Source organism: Cupressus sempervirens, chromosome 3 (genome assembly GCF_028749045.1).
Source record: "Cupressus sempervirens isolate cs-2001-9-10 chromosome 3, ASM2874904v1, whole genome shotgun sequence".
Taxonomy (NCBI): Eukaryota; Viridiplantae; Streptophyta; class Pinopsida; order Cupressales; family Cupressaceae; genus Cupressus; species Cupressus sempervirens.
The window spans coordinates 859,637,208-859,658,184 of NC_143120.1; the positions used below are offsets into that span (position 1 = coordinate 859,637,208).

The following is a 20,977-nucleotide window of genomic DNA, read 5'->3' on the forward strand; positions in this document are numbered from 1 at the left end:
TGTAGTCTTACCACCTCTCTGAAAAACAAGTCTACAATATGGACAACATCATGATTTTTGTGGCATGGAATGAAATGTGCCATTTTGGAGAACCTATCAACCACCACAAAGACTGAGTCATTACCCCTTTTTTTGGCAATCCAAGAACAAAATCCATACTTATGTCCTCCCATGGCTTTGATGGAACAGGAAATGGCTGATATAGTCCAGTATTGTGACTAAATCCCTTGACAACTTGAGAAATCTGACAACTTTGTACAAACTTCTTCACATCCTATGAAATCTGAGGCAAAAAATAATGTTCTCTAAGAATGGCAATGGTCTTATCTTGACCAAAATGTCTTGCCATCCCTCCACTATGTTTCTCCTTAATTAGATTTTCCCTCACGGAACTCCTTGGAATGCATAATTGACTGCCCTTGAATAACATACCATCCTGAATCAGATAGTCTAACCACTTAGTTCTGTCTATAGCAACAAGCTCCTTACAAGCTTTCCACACTTCAGCAAAATCAGGATCCTCAGGGTACAGATTCTTGAGTTCATCAAACCCAACTACTTCAACCTACGTTATTGTAAGCAACAACTGTCTCCTACTTATTGCATCTGCAACCCTGTTAGATTTTCCACTTCTATGCTTCAACACAAATGTATAGCTCTGCAAGAACTCTACCCACTTCATATGCCTCTGATTCAATTTAGCTTGGCTATTTAAGAATTGTAATGCCTAATGATCAGTATACAAAACAAATTCCTTTAGCAATAAATAATGCCTCCATCTCTTTAAGGCCTGAACTATTGCATAGAACTCTTTATCATAAATAGAATACTTCCTTTTCACATCATTCAATTTTTCACTAAAATATGCAATAGGCTTACCTTCTTGGCTTAATACAACCCCAATAGCACTGCCACTAGCATCACAATCCACTTGGAACACCTTTCTAAAATTTGGAAGTGCCAAAACAGGTTGTTTTGTCACCTTCTTCTTTAGCGATTCAAAAAAATTTGTAGCTGTCGCAGTCCATTTGAACTCTTTTCTATCCCCTCTTATTGTGTCAGTCAGGGGTGCACAAATGCCACTGAAATTTTTAATGAACTTCCTGTAAAAACTAACCAAACCATGAAATGATCTTAGCTCAGTAGCAGACCTTGGAGTAGGCCATTCCAAGATGGCTTTTACCTTCTCTGGATCCATTTTGAGACCTTCAGGTGATATAACAAACCCCAAGTAAACTAATTCCTTTTTTGCAAAGATACACTTCTTCAGATTAATTAATAGTTTCTCTTCCCTTAACCTTTCAAGGACACTACGAATATGCAATAAATTTTCTTCCAAAGTCTTGCTAACAATTAAAATATCATCCAAATAGACAATAAAATTTTTTCCCAAGAACTTCTTAAGTACCTCATTCATAAGCCGTATGAAGGTGCTTGGGGCATTCGTCAATCCAAAAGGCATGAATAACCACTCATAAAGACCCTCCTTGGTCTTGAAGGATGTTTTCCACTCATCTCCTTCTTGTATCTGTATCTGATGATAGCCACTCTTGAGATCTATCTTTGTGAAGTACTGAGCTCCACTCAAGCAGTCCACAAGATCATCCATTCTGGGAAAAGGAAACTGATACTTGATGGTTATCCTATTTATAGCTCGAGAGTCTATACACATCCTCCACTCTCCATCCTTCTTTGGTGCCAGTACTATAGGTACTGCACATGGACTCAAGCTCTCCCAAATCAAGCCCTTCCTCAATAGCTCTTGAACTTGTCTATTTAGCTCCTTAGTTTCAGTAGGAATCATCCTATGAGCAGCATTGTTAGGCAAACTAGCTCGTAAGATTAAATCTATCTAATGACTAATTTGCCTTACTGGTGGCAATCCTTCTGGAACATTATCAGAGATGATATCTCCAAACTCACCTAAGTAAATCTGAAACTTCAAGTGGTATTTCACTACTACCCTCTTTATCTTTCCTAGGGATCAAAGCATATCACATACACTGATGTTTCATGCCATCTAAAAACTTCCTTCCATCAACAAGAAAAATCCTAGCACTACTAAATACCTTTTCACCTTCCTTTTTCATGGGCTTCAGCTTGTGGCAAACTCCATCCTTTGTTAGAGAGTATGTGTTTGCATGACCATCATGTACTGCATGCTTATCAAACTGCCATAGTATACCCAACAATAGATGGCAAACATCCATTGGAATAACATCACAAAGAACTTCATCATGGCAACTCCCAATGTTGAATTTCGCTAAACATTGTTCACTTACCAGGACCTTATGATCATCTTTCACCCAAGCAATCCGATAGGGCTGGGGGTGTTTCTCCCTCTTGAGCTTCAGCTTAGAGACCATCTCCTCTGATACCAAATTATCAATGCTACCACCATCAATGATCACATCACAATATTTATCCTCACACTTGCATTTGGTATGAAACAAACTCCTCCTTTGTTCTGGTTCAATCTCACCACTTGGTAGAACCCTTTCATTTACTAAAGTCTCTCCTCTTTTTGCATCCTTTGAATGTGATGATTGTGCATCCTCATCACATGAACAATCCTAGCTTGACCCTTAGCTCTCCTATCTGTCCTTCCTTTTCATTGAGGGCATTCAAAGGCACGATGACCTTCTTCATTGGAATGGAAATAGGTACCACAAAAGCCTCCTCTTTCTTTTCCATGTCCTCTACCTCTTCCTCTCTAATTTCCAAATTCTTGATCACGAGAGTGGTTGAAACCCTCGTTCCTCTAGTTCTTGCTAGTACCCACATCTTCATTTTTCTTTTGGGTTTCATTTTGGCCTCCAGATGACCTACCACTACCTCTTCCTCCTTGACCATGCCCTCTTTGTCTCCCTTCAAACCTCTTATTTAGCTTCTCTTCAACTTGTAGGGAAAATTGATATGAGTTTTCAACGCTAGTCATTCTTACCAAACTTAATTCCCCTTGGATGCTAGGTCGCAACCCACTGATATAACGAGCAACCTTCTCCTTATTTTCTTCTGCATGCCCTACTCTAATTAGAAGTCGGTAAAACTCCTTTTTATATTCTTGGACTGATTTTCCTGCTTGCTTTAACCCATGCATCTTCTTAAACAAATCAAGCTCATAATCAACAGGAATGAATTGCTTCTTCAATTTGTCCACCATACGATCCCACCTTGTGATCTTCTTCTTTCCTCTTCTATTTCTTTCCAATTGAACCTCTTGCCACCAGATTTTGGCATGGCTTTTCAGTTTGGCCTTTGCAAACTTAACCCTATCTAGATCTCTGATATCCTCATACTCAAAGTACTCTTCCATTTCATTGATCCAATTGATCAACTCATCCGATTTCAGATTTCCTGAAAATACACCCACATTAATTGTAGGTCATTTCCCAAACTTAGTAATGCCCCTAAAAAGCCTTTCCTTTGCCTAATTTAGAACTTCTCTATCAAATTCCCCTTTTGGTCCAATTTGTTCTTCTTCATTGTCATCCTCACTTTCATCGCCTGCGGCAACATTTGTTCCTCTACGAAGCTCCTCCTGTAATGCTTGTACCTGCCTTTGGAGGGCTCTAACCTCCTCAAGATTAATAGTTCTGGCCCTTCCACCACGCTCTCTTCATTGAGGCATCTTCTTAACTCAAACCCTCAACCACATAGTCCTGGTGCAAATTGCCTCACAGTCGGCGCTCTGTCTATACACTCAAGAAAACCTGTTCTGATACCACTTGATGGGGACATGACCCAAGCACAGAATTGACACAACAGGAAAGGGAAAATTGTATTAACTATGTAAATATGCTATTACATTTAGTACAGAGAAAATAGACTTCAAAACATGCCCTAAGGGCTTACAACAATATAAGTCTAGAGATAATTTCTCCTTTTAGTACCTCCTCTCAAAATCCACTCCAAACTGCCTTTTATAATGCCAAAAATGTTCTTAAATAGACCTCAGAGGGTTAAGGATTAGGAATACATTGTAGAAAGTGCTAGTTGGCATCCACCGACCAAATAGAAGGCTCTAGAAGTCGTAGTAGAAGTTGGCACAAAAATTAGAAGAATCCAAAAATGGTAACTGAACTTTTGGGAGGCATAACTTTTGAACCGTAGCTCTGATTGATGAACTGTTTACATTTTTGGAAAGCTCTCAAAGTTCTCTATAGCCCCATGAACCAGCTTTTCTTGTCCCCCTTTTTTTGGCCCTATTTGAGGTCATTTAATGGCCCTAACCTGACTTTGAAGCATTCTTAGGAGGTCTCCAAAAACTGAAAAATTGTAATAACTTTCAAACCGTGGGGCCTTTCGACCTGATTCTTTTTATGGAATGCTCTAAATTACAACTATAATCTTCTGACCAATTTACACCTTCTAGTTCACCAAAATGATGGCTCAATTACATACTCCTATTTTTTTGGCATTTACACGTATCCCAATGTGTTCAAATACTCTATCTTAGAACACTGATAGTGGAATTGTGAGAGTTGGAACCTTTATTTGACCCAAATGGGTATCCAAAAATGAAAACACATGAAACAGAAACTAAGTCTAAGTACCTTTTTTTTGGTTGACACAGGATTGCCTTGATACCTCTGGATGGTCTTGCATCAATGATAAAGGGTGAGAAGCCAAAATCATCTACAAAATAGTATTATAAATTCACATCCTCAATGTTTATTAGTGTTTTTTGTTCAAGTACCATTGTGTGTTAATCATCTTATGCCTGGGATTGCAGAGGATCACAATCATCGAAAAGTAAGAAAGAAAATAGGTCTCGATTTGATGATAATGGGGTAGTTACAAATATCGTTCTCTCTAAGGATAATGTTGTTTAGCTGATGTATAAGTTGAGAAAACAAAAAGACTCTTTAGGTCTACTCAAAAAAAATGGAACTTTTGATATTTTAGGATATTAAATGTTTATTGATGGATTTGACAAGAATTAAAAGTATACAGACAATCAATTTACTCTGTCATAAAATGGTTCCTATGTTAACAACTTTTACTATATTTCTTGATTTTGTTCCAACATTTAATGTGATTGTAATATTGGTTTGTAATTGAAGGAGGACAAACAAAAAAGAGTAAACAAGTTGCATCTATGAACACACCTACAAATAGAAGTGGAAGAAAATCTAAGGGAGTTAAGGAAGTGAAAACTATAACAGATTAGGACCAAATAGGGATATCATTAGATATAGGTGCAAGGAATTCAAGTGAAAAACCTTTGGTATGTAAACTCCAAAATACCATTTTTGGTTTTAAACTAAACTTGAGTATGCATTTGACTTATTTATCCTGAAAATGTAGAATGCATGGAGATCATGTGCATGCACTGATTAGTAGACTTTGGGAGTCAAGCTTCACTTCAAAAATATATGATGAACATGCATAGGTATTGTAAACTTCTTAGATTGCTTAACATACCCATCACCTTTAAAAATAGTTTCTACAAAGACAATACAAGGAATTTCACAAGACATTGTAGTGATCCTTCGTAGCACTACCTTCCTAAGGGGCTCATGATGGAGGTTATAATGTTTTAGAATGTTAGGATTGGTTTCAGGTTGATATCAATTCATTTGTAATGGCTTGAGACTCATTGGTGTTTCTATAAACCTTGAGTCCTTAAAACCTATAGGGAATTTAGTATCTGGGGAAATAGGTAGAAATACCTTAAATAAGGATAATTTAGGTCCTAGGGTCCTTAGGATAAACTAGTATTTTTAATAGGTTAATAAGTCCATTTAAATGATTTGGTAAAGTTTCATCACTTATCAATTTAAAAAATTCAAAAGTTACAAAGTTATAAATTTGAATTTTCAAATTATAATGGTCATGGACATTTAGGAGGGAATTAGTTTCTTTATTGTTTTAAGCCAAATTAAACCATCCAACCAATTTGGATTGGTTGGGGTAGTTGATAGGAGTTTATTAAATGTTTCACAAATCCATTGTATGGGCAGAGAATCCATGGTACGAACTGCTATAGCAAATTGAATAAAAAAATCTAATTTCTTGCAAAGTTAAAGGGTTTTTTGGTATGATTCAAAGTTCTTATTGATTGGATTTCCTTGGACAATGTTTTGATTATTCATATTTCATCTCTTTGAATTATTTCATGTTTAAAAACCCTACTACAGTCACTATTAATCATTTTGGTACTTGTTAGTCTTTGGAAAATATGATTTTAGGACAATTTTGTGTAGATTTCACACTATGAATGTAGCACTTTGATTCTCATAGAATGGAATAATATTGACATACATAATATCAATTTAACATGTATAGTATCTTACTAATCTTGGAAATGCAAGTTTGATTAATTTATGTGGTGATCATCATAAAGAAGACTAAGAAACTAAGTAAATTTGGAGGATAGGCTGAAGGTTAAAGAGTTTTGGCCAAACAAGGGCACTATTTTATGATGGAATATGTATAGAAATGTTGTATACAAGGTGTTCCAACTTTTATTTGTTGCAGGAAACTTTGGGAAGCATGACATTGAGGAAGCCCTAAATTTAAGGGTTTCGAGGTGTAATGTCCCCATCTCTTTAGCCTCTCAATAGATTTCTTAGCCTTTCATCCTTTGAAGGCTAAGGGGAAATAATTATATTAATTTCTTATAAATTCATTAAATAATTTAAAAATTAAAAGAGATGACTTTATATTTAATTTAATATTAGGGAATTGTCGAGAAGCACATCTCATCTATTGTTGGAAAGGAGGAAGCTTCCAAAATTGTGCGATAAGATAACACTTATGATTCTTCTAGAAGGGGTGGGGGTAAGAAATAATATAAATAGAGGAAAGAGCCTCATGGGAAGGCATCCAAATTTGTTATTGACATTTGCCTATGTATTTCTATGTATTTGTGGAGCCAAGGGCCTGTAGATAATCAATTTGTCTTTGGGAATGAAAACTCTCAATGATAGTAATTTTGAGGGTGTGAAACATCACCTGAATTATTGCCGATTAGAGGTGGTATTATAATCACTTCATTGTGCCAAATTTGTGGCCATGGGCTAGATGTGAAGAGGAAGAATAAGTAGGGCATTTTCTATAGGAGCTTATTGCAGGAACACTATATTATCTTGTCATTAGGGCATAATACTGTAATACCTGGAGATATTGATTGCATTGTCAATAGAGACTCAAAGCAACTTCAAAAACTAGGTTTCTCTTGTTTATTCATGCATATTATATGCTAATACTATAGATGCCAGTCTTTATTAGAATTAAGCATTTATTTATATATATTTTTTGATATTAGTTTGTATTCAGATATTGTAAAGATGTCTTGGTTGTAGATGAATCCTTTTCTCTTAGTGCATTAACAGGTGAAAGGAAGGATTATATTCATTGTGCATCTTGTAACCATTTATTACCAGTAGAAAATTATGGTAATTTGTGATCAATTTGAGCAAGGCTCATTATAGTGGTATCAAAGGCTTTCATCCTGTCATCCTATGAATAGTCAAATAGCAGATGAGTGAGAGAGAAATTAGATGTTATAATAGGGAACAACAGAAACAACAATATCAGAATCCACAAGTTGAAGGGGATGCATCCTCAAAAGCTTTAAGAGAAAGAGATACTAGCAAAATAGTTCAAAATATGGTAGAAGAAGAAAATAGGGATGCAAGAGCTGAAAAGAAATTTGATACCATGCTTGATATGTTGTCATGCTTATTAGCAAAAATGGATCAGCAAGTCACTCAAAATCATAATACAACCACTCAAAATCAAAACACAACTGAACATAGTGGAAATAATGAGGGAAGGTCTATACATCGTGCTGAAAAAACTAGATGATCAGCCTCTAGGCCTCTTTTTCCCACCTTTATACCAAGAGAAGAACAACCACATGCTACTTCAGCTATTTCTTTTGGAGATGAAGCTAGAAAGGCTTACTTGGAGTATACCAATCTCCCTCCTAATATGAGAGAAATATGGACATTTGGTCAATTCATGAATCAAAGGAATAGGAGAGGAGGAAGGAATGATCACTATGCTCCAAGAAATGACTATCAACAAACACTTGGTAAGATTTCCATACCTTGCTATGATGGAAGTAACAAATGGAGAGCTAGGTCTTGGGTTCAAAAGCTTGATAATTATCTTTCTTTGAGACCAATGCCTGAAGAGGATACCATAAGATTTTCCACACTACATCTTGAAGGAGCTGCTCATAAGTGGTGGTATAATGGGTTAGTCACTCTTGGACATAACCTTATCACTACATATGAGGAGTTTACTAATAGGCTGATTGAAAGGTTTGATGTCAAAGATCCTGAGGTGACTTTCCGTGAACTGGCACAACTAAAACAACATGGTTCCCTCGATGCTTATGTGAATGACTTCCAATAGTTATTAGTCATGGTTCCTAACATCAATGAAAGAAGATTGGTGGTCTTATTCATGGAAGGATTGATGAAGGCATTGAAGGGTTGGTTGAAAGCTTTTGATCCTCCCTCACTACAGGAAGCAATGAAGAAGGCACAAGGCATGGAGTTTGCCGCCCCTACCAAAATTTTTACATCAAAAGGAACATTTTCCAGCCATGACAACAAGAAGTTTCCTAAGAAGGAGGACAAAGCTAAAGATAAGTCTACTTTTCCACTTGATCATGAGACTCTTAATGATTTGCAGAAGAAGAAACTATGCTTCTATTGTAAGGGACCATATGATATTAACCATGACTACCTTATGAAACCTAAGGGGAATTCAAATCGTGCAATGTGGTCACTAATTGAAGATTCTGATTTAGACTAGCAATCTAAAGTTAATGATTTAGAATCAGAAAAATTAGAACATGATGAAGAATTAGAGGAAGAAGTAAAGCTTAAAGAGGCTCATCTCACAAGTATTCAGTGAGCAAGGTCTTTTAGGATGTGAGGGGTTCTTGCTGGTCAAAATATTATTACTCTTCTTGATACAAGTACGACACACAATTTCATTGATACTAGGCTTGTTGAGAGGTGTGGTATACAAACTAAGAAGTTTGAGGGAATTCGAGTTAAGGTTGCTGATGGTTTCACTCTTAGGTGTGACAAAATGATTTCAAAATTTTCCATGTGCTTGAATAACTATGAGTTCAAGGAAGATTTTTATGTGGTGAACATGGGAGACATAGATATGGTTTTGGGAATGACATGGTTACATGACATAGGAATATTCACCCTCAACCTCCGTGAGATGGAAATGAGATTTGAGATGGATGGAAAAAATCATGTGTTGAAAGCACTCAGAGACACTAGTTGCAAGACTATTTCTCTTAGGAAAATGGAACATCTCTTGCATCATGACATGATTGAGTGGGAAATAGGTTGTGTTTTGAAGCCAACATAGGAAGAGCAGCAAAAACCTGTTTACCATCCTGATATACAAGAGTTGAGGATCAAGCATGACAAGGTCTTTAGCGAGATTCCACCTAGTAGACCTCTAGATAGAGGGATAGAACACATCATCGAATTGGAGGAGGGTGCTAAGCCTATTATAGTCACTCCTTACAGGCACCCTAAGTGGCTTAAAGATGAGATAGAGAAAACTATCAAGGAGTTTCTAGCTATGAGGCATATTAGACCGAGTAAGTCACCTTTTGCTTCATCATTAGTATTGGTTAAAAAGAAGGATGGTACTCGAAGGATATGTATTGATTATATAATTTTGAACAAGAGAACAATCAAGAACTGCTACCCCATTCCAAGGATTGATGAATTGATTGATGAATTGCATGGTGCCAAGTACTTGTCCAAAATTGATCTAAGATTAGGTTACCAAAAAATTCGTGTGAGAGAAGACGATATTGAGAAGACAAATTTTTGTTGCCATTGTGGAAATTTTGAATTTATGGTTATGTTGTTTGGGCTAACCAATGCCCTTGCTACATTCCAGTCTACTATGAATAGGGTATTTCATTCACAGTTGAAGTGATTTGTGTTAGTCTTCTTTGATGATATCTTGGTTTATAGCTGGACATGGGAAGAGCATCTTGCACACCTTGACATAGTTTTGGGTATTCTTGGTAAGGAATCTCTATATACAAAGGAATCTAAATGTGACTTGGGCATGATAGAATTATTGTATTTGGGTCATATCATTAGTGCAGAAGGAGTTTGGATGGATCAAGATAAGGTCAAGGCAATTATTGAGTGGCCTACTCTGACAAATTTGACACAACTTAGAGTATTTTGGGGTTTATGTGGATTCTATCATAGATTTGTCAATGGGTATTCTCACCATGTAGCACCACTTACAATTTTGACTAAGAAAGGGGCTTTTTTTTGGACTCATGAGGCATAGGAATGCTTTGAGATGTTCAAAAAAATTATGACTACTTGCCCAGTGCTTGCATTGCCCAATTTTACTAAACCCTTTGAGTTGTAGTGTGACGCTTTAGGTGAGGGGATTGGAGCTATCCTTATGCAAGACAAACATCCAATTGCATATGAAAGTAGGAATTTGGGGGGCCCTGAGAGGAACTACAGTATATATGACAAGGAAATGTTGGCCATTATGTATGCATTGGCCAAGTTCAGGCAATACTTAGTGGGCAGTAAGTTCATTGTTAAAACAGACCATAATAGCTTGAGACATTTCCTTGGGCAGCAAAATCTTAATGACTGTCAGCAAAAGTGGGTAGGCAAGTTACAATCTTATGATTTTGATATTTCTTTTGTCAAAGGTTCATAGAATATAGTTGTTGATGCCTTGTCTCATCGACCACAATTGAGCACAATGGCTAAGGTTTCAGAGGATTGGAGTCATTTGATTGTGGCAGAATATGCTAAGGATTCTTGGGCTTCAAGTATTATTGATGAGTCACTACATGATAATAGGTACATGGTGGTGAATGATCTTATCATTTACAAGGGGAGGATTTTCTTGACTCCAGGATCCAAAGTGAAGAACATAGTATTGAGGTCCTTTCATGATTCACCATTGGTAGGCCATCCTGGGTATTTCAAAACCTATCAAAAAATTTGGGAGAGGTTCACTTGGAAGGGTCTAAAATCTAATGTTCTCGGATATGCTAGAGAATGTGTTGTTTGTCAGAAGAACAAACACAACCATACATATCCTATTGGTTTATTACAGCCACTTCCAATTCCAAACAAGAAGTGGGAATGTATATCTATGGACTTCATCATAGGGTTGCCAAAAGTGCAAGGCAAGGATTGTGTTTATGTGATGGTTGATCACTTGACCAAGTTTTCACATTTTTTCCCAATCACTATTTTATTTTCAGCCACATAGGTTGATAAACTATTTTTTTGTGAGGTGTTTAGATTGCATGGATTACCATGAAACATTGTTAGTGACTGAGACAGTTAGTTTATGAGCAATTTCTAGAAGGAGCTTTTTAGATTGTGTGGGACTGAGCTTTCTCTGAGTACTAGTTACCACCCTCAAATAGATGGACAAACAGAGATAGTCAACAAATGGGTTGAAGGGTACCTCATAAATTATATTGTTGGGCAACACAAAGGATGGGTTAAGTGGATATACCATTGTGAGTACTGCTACAACACCACTTACCATATTTCTATTCAAATGACACCATTCATGGCCTTGTATGGTTATGAGGCTCCTAGCTTTCTTGATTTGTTGATAAGTGATAGTAGAGTACCTAGTGCTGGAGACATGTTATAGGAAAATCAAGATATCATGAGGGATCTTCGTGAAAACATCCAAAAGGCACCAAACCAACAAAAAAATATGTAGATCAGAAGAGAGTGGAATGCTCTTTTGAGGTTGGAGACATGGTGTATTTGATGTTGCAACCCTACAGATAGTCTACTCTCAAGAAGAGTGGTGCAGAGAAGCTCAAGCCATGATAATATGGACCCTTCTAGGTCATTAGGCATGTGGGTGAAGTGGCTTACGAGCTATTTTTTTGGTGGACAACAAAGTGCACAATATTTTCCATGTATCATACCTCAAGAAGGAATTAGGACATCATGTGGCCCCTTCTATAGTTCTACCACCCTTAGATGATGAGGGTAAGTTGATTTTGATACTAAAGGCTATACCAGATTTTAGAGAGAAGAGATTGAGAAGCCGTGTCATTAGAGAATATTTGATTAAATGGAAGAACCTACCCATTGAGGATGCTACATGGGAGAGTGAAGAGATTCTACAACATCCCAAGTTGAGATTGCTTGGGGAAAATGAATTTCTAGAGGGGTGGACTGTAATGTCCCCATCTCTTTAGCCTCTCAATAGATTTCTTAGCCTTTTGTTCTTTGAAGGCTAAGTGGAAATAATTAAATTGATTTCTTATAAAGTCATTAAATAATTTAAAAATTAAAAGAGATGAATTTATATTTAGTTTAATATTAGGGAATCATCGAGAAGCACAGCTCATCTATTATTGGAAAGGAGGAAGATTCCAGAATATTGCGATAAGATAACACTTATGATTCTTATAGAAGGGGGGGGGGGGGGAGGGGGCAAAAATAATATAAATAGAGGAGAGAGCCTCAGGGGAAGGCATCTAGATTTGTTATTGACATTTGCCTATGTATTTGTGGAGCCAAGGGCCTGCAGATAATCAATTTGTCTTTGGGAATGAAAACTCCCAATGATATCAATTTTGAGGGTGTGAAACATCACCTAAATTATTGCTGATTGGAGGTGGTATTACAATCACTTCATTGTGCTGAATTTGTGGCCATGGGTCAGGTGTGAACAGGAAGAATAAGTAGGGCATTTACTACATGAGCTTGTTACAGGAACACTGTATTATCTTGTCACTAGGGCATACTACCATAATACCTAGAGACATTGTTTGCATTGTCAATAGAAACTCAAAGCAAATTCAAAAACTAGGTTTCTCTTGTTTATTCATGCATATTATATGCTACTACTGTAGGTGTTAGTCTTTATCAGAATTAAGGATTTATTTATATATATTTTTTGATATTAGTTTGTATTCAGATCTTGTAAAGATGTCTAGGTTGTAGATGCATCCTTTTCTCTTAGTGCATTAACAAGTGAAAGGAAGGATTATATTCATTGTGCATCTTGTAACCATTTATTACCAGTAGAAAATTAGGGTAATTTGTGATCAATTTGAACAAGGCTCATTACACGAGGGCACAATTTGGGGCTTTGGTACCTAGAAACCTCTTGGAGTCAAATTGACTTCATATTTCTATGATTTGAACCTATTTATGACACTATGCAAAGATTTAGAGCGTAGGAGTTTGAATGATTAGCACTTCCTTTATAAATGCATGAGAATTAGGCCTTAAAAATATAAGAAACGGTGAAAACAATCATATACCTTCCAAAGCAACCTACCCCATCCTTTTGGTATGTTAAGGTAATCCATAAAGGGTACTCAAATATATAATTTATTTTCCTAGTGTTATAGAAAAATTTGAAGAAAAATCCTTGTGAGTGCTATTGTAGGGCTACAAGGCATGCTATTAGCCCTAGTTTGAGGAATATTGAAGTTTTGGTGTCTAAACCATTGAAGAAAGTCTGAAACTTGTTCAAGTCCCTTGGAATGCATATTTTAGGGCTATCAGATCACATCATAAGAGTTGTTGGTGGATAATAAATATATGTATTCATTTCAATGATTAAATCGATACATACCTCTAGACTTGTTGAGGGGACAAAAAATGGGGCTAGGGGATTGCTACTAGGGTTGCCAACACTTTGACCCTAAATTTTGAACAATGTCAATACATGCTAATTAATTAGTCATTCACTATACATTGAAATGTGATCAAATTAGTTTATTATAATTGTAATTTACCTATGTGTCAATGCCAAATGTCTCATTCAAGAACTAATCAGTCACTAGCCCATCATCCGCACCATCTTCAACATGACTGCCAAATGTACATAAGGATCCACATGATGTGCACATGTGACCACGATGTGTAAAAGGCTCCTCCTCAACTAATGGACTCATGCAATGAATGAGGGTCTATGTCAAAGCTCCAATAGTCCCTGGAGCACAAGCCTCTACATGTTCCTTCACAACTAAAGGAATAGTCACATGCTCACCCTGTGGCTTGACCATAGGTGTCCTAACTACATTAGGGTCATGACATGCCCTCGGCCTCTCAAATGATGACCCCCCACCTCTACCCTAAGAGTCTAATATATCAAAATAATTGAGGATATCCCCAAGGAAAAGCTCACAATACAATTTCCTCAAGAAATACATGGAGACCTCGTGATTATTGCAAGGAGGGGCATAAAAAACCATGCAACATGTATCCCAAAAATTATTTCTAATAGCATTGTGTATGCACCAATGGATGGGGAACTGTTTAGTACCCTCTCTAACAGTATCTTGTTCACTAGGTTTTCTAAATAATGCACATATTCTACCTTTTGATATATATATTTTTTAACATCTTGATATGATAATTTATTTTCATAATATCTTTTTTTCTCTTCCCTCTTAACCTGCCAAACATCTAACTAATCACTAACAGAAGCTATGTGGGTCATAATGGATTCAAGCGATGATGCCAATTGAGCTCTCATTGGATTGGTTTGTCCACATTCTTTCAATTGACCAATGACTCCTTCTAATTCAGTTTTTCCTCTTTCTATTTCATTTATTATATTTTCTTGTGTGCCAAGAGGAGGTCTTGCAATTGGTTTAGGTTACAAAATTTGTTGTTCTTCTTGTGGAGGGTCTTAGTTTTGATCTTCTTGAGGGTTTTCATTTTGATCTTGTTAAGGGTTTTGGTTTTGACCTTCTTGGGGATTTGCCAGTTCATTATTGACATTTCTTGATAAGAAATCAATTGAAATCTAAATAAATAAATTTTATAAATGAAAAAAACTTACAAAAAAATATAAAAAACATATCAAACAATGTGAAAAGAAAGATAACATACGGCGTGCTCATGATCTTGAACTTCGATAGTGAGGAGGCATATTGGTAAGGCGGGTGACAAAAATTTCATATTCTCTCAATCCGCATATGCACTCTGAGGAGGGTAGACTAGAAAATAGGAAAGAAATGAATGGGTTGTGGGTATGCAACCCATTTATAATATTTTGGCTTTTTACATAACACGTACATGCTATAGTATGTACGTGCTATGGCTCAGGTTACCCAAGCCATAGCACGTACACATTATAGCATGTACACACTATTGAAAATTGAAAAGTAAAAATTTGTCACCTTTTTGGCACCACAACTTGGTGCATTTACCCATGGTGGGGATGGTACCCAAAAATCCATAACTATTGCAGTAAGAGGGTTCTTTGTTAGGGCTACAATGAGGTTTCACTTCTGGTAACTTATTTTGTTTAAGAGTTTATACTAATATCTTCTAGGGTCTACCCTCTTCAAGGAATTTACAACATTGTACTAGTGTGTACTCAATTATGAGATTTTACATAACACTATTAGGTCTACCTTGTGAAAGGATTTATTTTCCTACAATAATTAGAGAATAATATCAAATTGATCTGTATAATGCAACTTGTTTTTCTAGTTTAGATCCCTCTTCTTCTCACTAATAGACCACCTTTTACGATTGATAAAACAATTCATCCTTGTGATTTTTGAATATCTACTCTTCCCTCTATATCAAACTCTTCTCCTCATAACTTAACTACAGAAAGAAATCTAATCTCACCAACAATAATAAAATATTCCATTTAGGTCCTAAAATAGTTTTCTTTTGACTCTTACAATATTTGACCTAATTAGGGTTTAGGAATCATCTACAATGTATCATAGATTGAAGTCAACGATCTAGAATAGTCTTTATTTCCATACTTCTCCTTTTTGCATTATCATTGATCTCCTCTGTCTTGTAATCATGCATAATCAATTCACACTTGCCAATAAATATTTTCAAATCTTTGCCTCAATCTATGTCAACTATGTTTCTTTCTTAGTATGATTGTTTTACATTAAATTATATGTCAATTCAAACTTGTATGCAACCTTTGTACAACTTAGTGTACACTCTATCTTTGCTAGGTAAATATGTTTTCACTCAGTGTTCCCTGAACTTGGTTATCCGTTCACATGCTTAGTGACTTCACTTCTTGGTGACTTCAATGCTTAGTCAATATAGAATTACTCAGTATAAATTGTAGCTCAGTAATAATTGACCATCACATACTAAACTTTCTTCTTTTCTCAAGTTATCACTAGTAATATATATATATATATATATATATATAACTAAATAAACTACTAAAGATTGTAGATATATGGCCAATTTTGATCATGTGACCATTGGTAGTTTATTGTCGGTCATTAATCTTGCAACTAAATTTATGAATAAACTACTTTAATCATTAATCTAGTCATTGGTTTGACCATTAATTTGGTTGTTGATTGTTATTAAATAGTTTTTTTGGTAATATATTTGGTAGTTGATTTGGTAGTTAATTTGATATATATTTGGTAGTTGATTTAGTAGTATATTTGGTAGTTGACTTGGCAGTTGATTTTGTAGTATATTTTGTAGTATATTTGGTAATTAATTTGGAAGTATACTTGATAATATATTTGGTACTTTATTTGGTAATTTATTTGGCAATTTATTTAATCATATTAGGGTACGGTGGAATCAAACCACCATCCTCCTACTTATTAAGCAGGTGCTCTTCCATTGAACTCTAGTGCCCTTTAAAGAATAGTGATGTTTTTAAATGCATAATATAAAAATCACGAGAATGTTTTCATTGTCAAATTCATTACATGTGGCTTATTCCCCTTATTCTAATAATGTTGTGGAGAAATAAAAAGAAAGACATTTATTTGTACAAACAAGGAAGAAAACTAAGTCTAAAATTTTTGGATGACAATTCACTATTGTTCAAAGTTCTTAATTTTTTATTTTTCTGAGAGGAATTGGTTTATGTGTAGCTTCATCTGATATATAATATGAATGTACTTACCTCTAGGAGAGAAAAAAATGTATGATCATATATATAACAATAAGTACCTTAAACAACTTAAATGCAATGCTTTGAATTAAACTCCTATATACATTGCATAATTTTTTTCCACTAAAAAGTTTCTAATTAATTACTAGTTAGTAAAAATCAATCAAAAAATTTCTTGAATGGTTCATTAAATCAATTGAAGCATTCTCTAATAACTACCTTTATCTATCTAACTAGATATATTAGATAACACACAACTTGATCTAGCAAGAGGTCACATTGAACGTGCGAGTAAGTACACCGAGTTGTGGTGCCAAAAAGGTGACACCCTTTTTTTTCATTTTTCAATAGCACATACACACTATAGCATGTACACACTTAAAAAAAAGAATTTTTTTATAAATGGGCTACATACCTATAGCCCATTCATTTTAACTCTTTTTTTAACCTCTCCTTATAGTAGCGCATATGCAAATTGGAGAAAATCAAACTTTTCACCACCTGCCTTGCCAATATGCCTCCTTGCTAGTGAAATTCGAGATCACAAGCATGCCGTATGTGATATAAATTTCATTTTACATTGTTAGATATGTTTTTTATATTATTTTGTAGGGTTTTTACAATTTTTCTTTAGATTTGTTTATTTATTTAGATTTCAATTGATTTTTTATTAGGAAATGTCAATAATCAACCAGAAAATCCCCAAGAAGCTCAAAAGCCTCAAGAAAATCAAAACCAAAACCCTCCCCAAGAAGAACAACAAATTTTGCAGCCTGAACCAATTGCAAGACCTCCACCTGACACACAAGAAAATATAATAAATGAAATAGAAAGAGGCAAAACTAAATTAGAAGGACTCATTGGTCGATTGAAAGAATCTAGACAAACCAATCCAATGAGGGCTCAATTGGCATCATCCCTCGAATCCATTAAGACCTAGATAGCTTCAGTTAGTGGTCAGTTAGATGTTTGGTGGGTTAAGAGGGATGAACAAAAAAGATTTTATGCAAATAAATTGTTATATCAAGATGTTCAAAAAAAAGAAATACCAAAAGGTAGAATATGCGCATTATTTAGAAAATTCGGTGAACAAAATACTATTAGAGAGGGTACTAAATGGTTCCCCATCCATTGGTGCATACACAATGCTATTAGAAATATTTTTTGGGATAGATAGTGGAAGGTTTTTGATGCCTCTCCTTGCAACAATCACGAGGTCCCCATGTATTTTTGAAGAAATTGTATTGTGAGTTTGTCCTTGGGGAGATCCCCAATTATTTTGATTTATTAGACTCTTAGGGTAGAGGTGGGGGGTCATCATTTGAGAGGCCGGGGGCATGTCATGACCCTAATGTAATTAGGGTACCTATGGTCAAGCCACAGGGTGAGCATGTGACTATTCCTTCAGTTGTGAAGGAACATGTAGAGGCTAGTGCTCTAGGGACCATTAATGCTTTGACATAGACCTCCATCCATTGCATGAGTCCATTAGTTGAGGGGGAGCCTTCAGTGCACCATGGTCACATGTACACATCATGTGGATCCTTATGCACATTTGGCACTCATGCTAGAGATGGTGCGGATGATGGGCTTGTCACTAATCAGTTCTTGAATGACACATTTGGCATTGACACATAGGTAAATTACAATTATAATTTACTAATTTAATCACACTTCATATTTATAGTGAATGATTAATTAATTAACATCTATTGACATTGTTCAAAATTTAGGGTTATAGTGTTGGCGGGCCTAATAGTGATCCCCTAGCCCCATTTTTTTCCCTGTCCACGGGTCCAGAGGTATGTATCAATTTAATCATTTAAATTAATACATATATTTATTAAGTAATCATATTAAGGATTGACAAAAAAATTTATGCATGTGCATCAGTTCTCTACAAGACCATCGACATTTACTATGGACTCAGAGCATAGACATCATACGAGCTTCATAGAGGTACATTTGTTTCATGTTAATTTAATTCATTTGATTATATTTGTTTCATGTTTCATGTTACATGTAACAGATATTGTATGACATGTAGCTCATGACATCGAACACTCCTCGTCATCTCCAATATTCCGTCGATCATGGAGTGGCTGCAACTATGGCTAGTTCACAGCCATTGACTGAGGTATGAAAGAATTTTCTTGGTTTTAATTTTTGTTTATAATAGTTAGTATCAAAATTTATAATTTTATTTATAAGTGATTATATTGATTCAATTGTTGTAGGGTCTTGTCACACCTGATCATCCATGAGTGTTTGAGGTGGACTTGCAAAGCGACTATATGATGGAGGTAAGAAAATAATTAATTTTGTGTGTACATATATTTGATTTCAATGTATAATAATTATTGATTCATTTCTACTTTGTTTGTATCAGGTCGAGTTAGAGAAGAGCCTCAACAAGAGGACAAGCGAGATGTGAGGAGGACCCCATCATCGCTACTGTCTCCCTCCACAAAATGATCAAAGGCCTCTAGAGATTTTTTTCATTTTTCTTATGGGAAGGAGAAGATATATTTGATAGACATGTACATGTATAGGAATCAGTGGACATATGTTGGATTTTATGTCAGTGGACATATTCGATATACATTTGATGTATATATGACATTTTATATTTGATGCATGACATTTATTTGATGCATAACATTATTAGACTTATGATATTATTGGTTAATATATGATATGTTTGTTCATGTACAACATTATTGGTTATCATAATATATTATGTGTTTGTTAATGTACATGGCATTATTGGTTATCATTTTATATTATATGTTTGTTCATGTATGACATTAAATTATATATGTTCATGTATGACATTAAATTATATATGTTCATGTATGACATTAAATTAGATATGTTCATGTATGAAATTAAATTCAACACCTAATTACTTTGAAACTTTGATAGAATATTGATTAACGATAAACTTTATCATTGTTTAACCATAAGTTTATCATTTCCAATATGTCATTGTCATGTGATTTATGATCTTGTTCATGTTTAAAGTTTTCCTTCTCTATCATTTTTTTATCAAGTTTAATTCAATACCTAATCAGTTTGAATTTTTGATACAATATTGATCAACAATAAACTTTATCAGTGTTAAAATAGCTATTTTATCCCCTTGCTTATGTTTGAACTTGGTGTGGGGCCTTCTGTTATCTCTTAGCTTAGGGGAGTGGGGCAGTAAGGTTCCATGGTTGGGTGGAAAGTCTTTTATCCGGTGAGTATTTTTCCAGATTTTTTCAAGAGCCTTGGATGATCTTTCTTCACACATTCCAATTTTGCATTTTTTTTATGTGTGACTAGATGTTGCAACATCATATTTTTGTATCATGACTATGATATAATACTTATGTATCCATTTTTTAGAGAGATAATTTTGGGGGAGAAATTTTATAGAAGTACATGAAAACATGATATATAATGATTACTTGCTCCTTGTAATATGTAGGCATACACATGCTTAGATGCAATAAAGAAGAATGGGTATATCAAGATGATTGTCCTTGGTATGCTTATGTGATTATTATGCTATCTAATTGTAATAATGGATTCAATTATTTATAATGAAATATTGTTCATATATTTATGATGGTTTTTACTTATGGGAAATTATGTATCCATTTCTAGTAGTGATGTTTGGGAACTTATAAGAACTTGGTTGTTGAGTTAATATAGAATATTCATATATTTAATCAATGAGATATATCAAAATATTTAATGTTAGAAGAATTGAAAATGAAATGTACGTGCTTCAATTTTGTGTTAAAAATAGAATAAAATTTATTCCACTTTTACCCTTATTAGTTATGTGATCTCCTAGGTTCCTTGTCAGGGGGATACAAGGAAGAATTACTCACTAGATTTCTTAGATTATTGGATGGATTTCTTGTAATATTGTTGTTATTGAAATTGAGACTTGTGATGCCTTTTATTCTTTAGGTGTAGGCTGGCCAAAAAAATTACAAGATAGTTAAATTTATTACTAGTCTATTTTACTTTTTAAATAACTTATATATATATATATATATGTATGTATGTATGTATGTATGTATGGTGCAGGGTA

General features: G+C 35.0%; 1 protein-coding gene across 3 annotated transcripts in view; it reads left to right on the plus strand.

Moving 5' to 3' along the window:
- Window positions 1-19,154, plus strand: part of LOC149569491 (uncharacterized) — a 47,529-nt gene extending 28,375 nt beyond the window's left edge. Inside the window, exons 3-6 of one of the 3 annotated variants that reach the window (XR_016362756.1) lie at window positions 18,624-18,692; window positions 18,784-18,849; window positions 18,920-19,027; window positions 19,128-19,154. The gene's annotated coding sequence lies outside the window, so the exon portion shown is untranslated. Of the gene's footprint in view, window positions 1-18,623; window positions 18,693-18,783; window positions 18,850-18,919; window positions 19,028-19,127 lie in introns of those variants that run through there. The other 2 variants (XR_016362755.1, XR_016362754.1) reach the window with 2 other exon arrangements.
- Window positions 19,155-20,977: the final 1,823 nt, after the last annotated feature.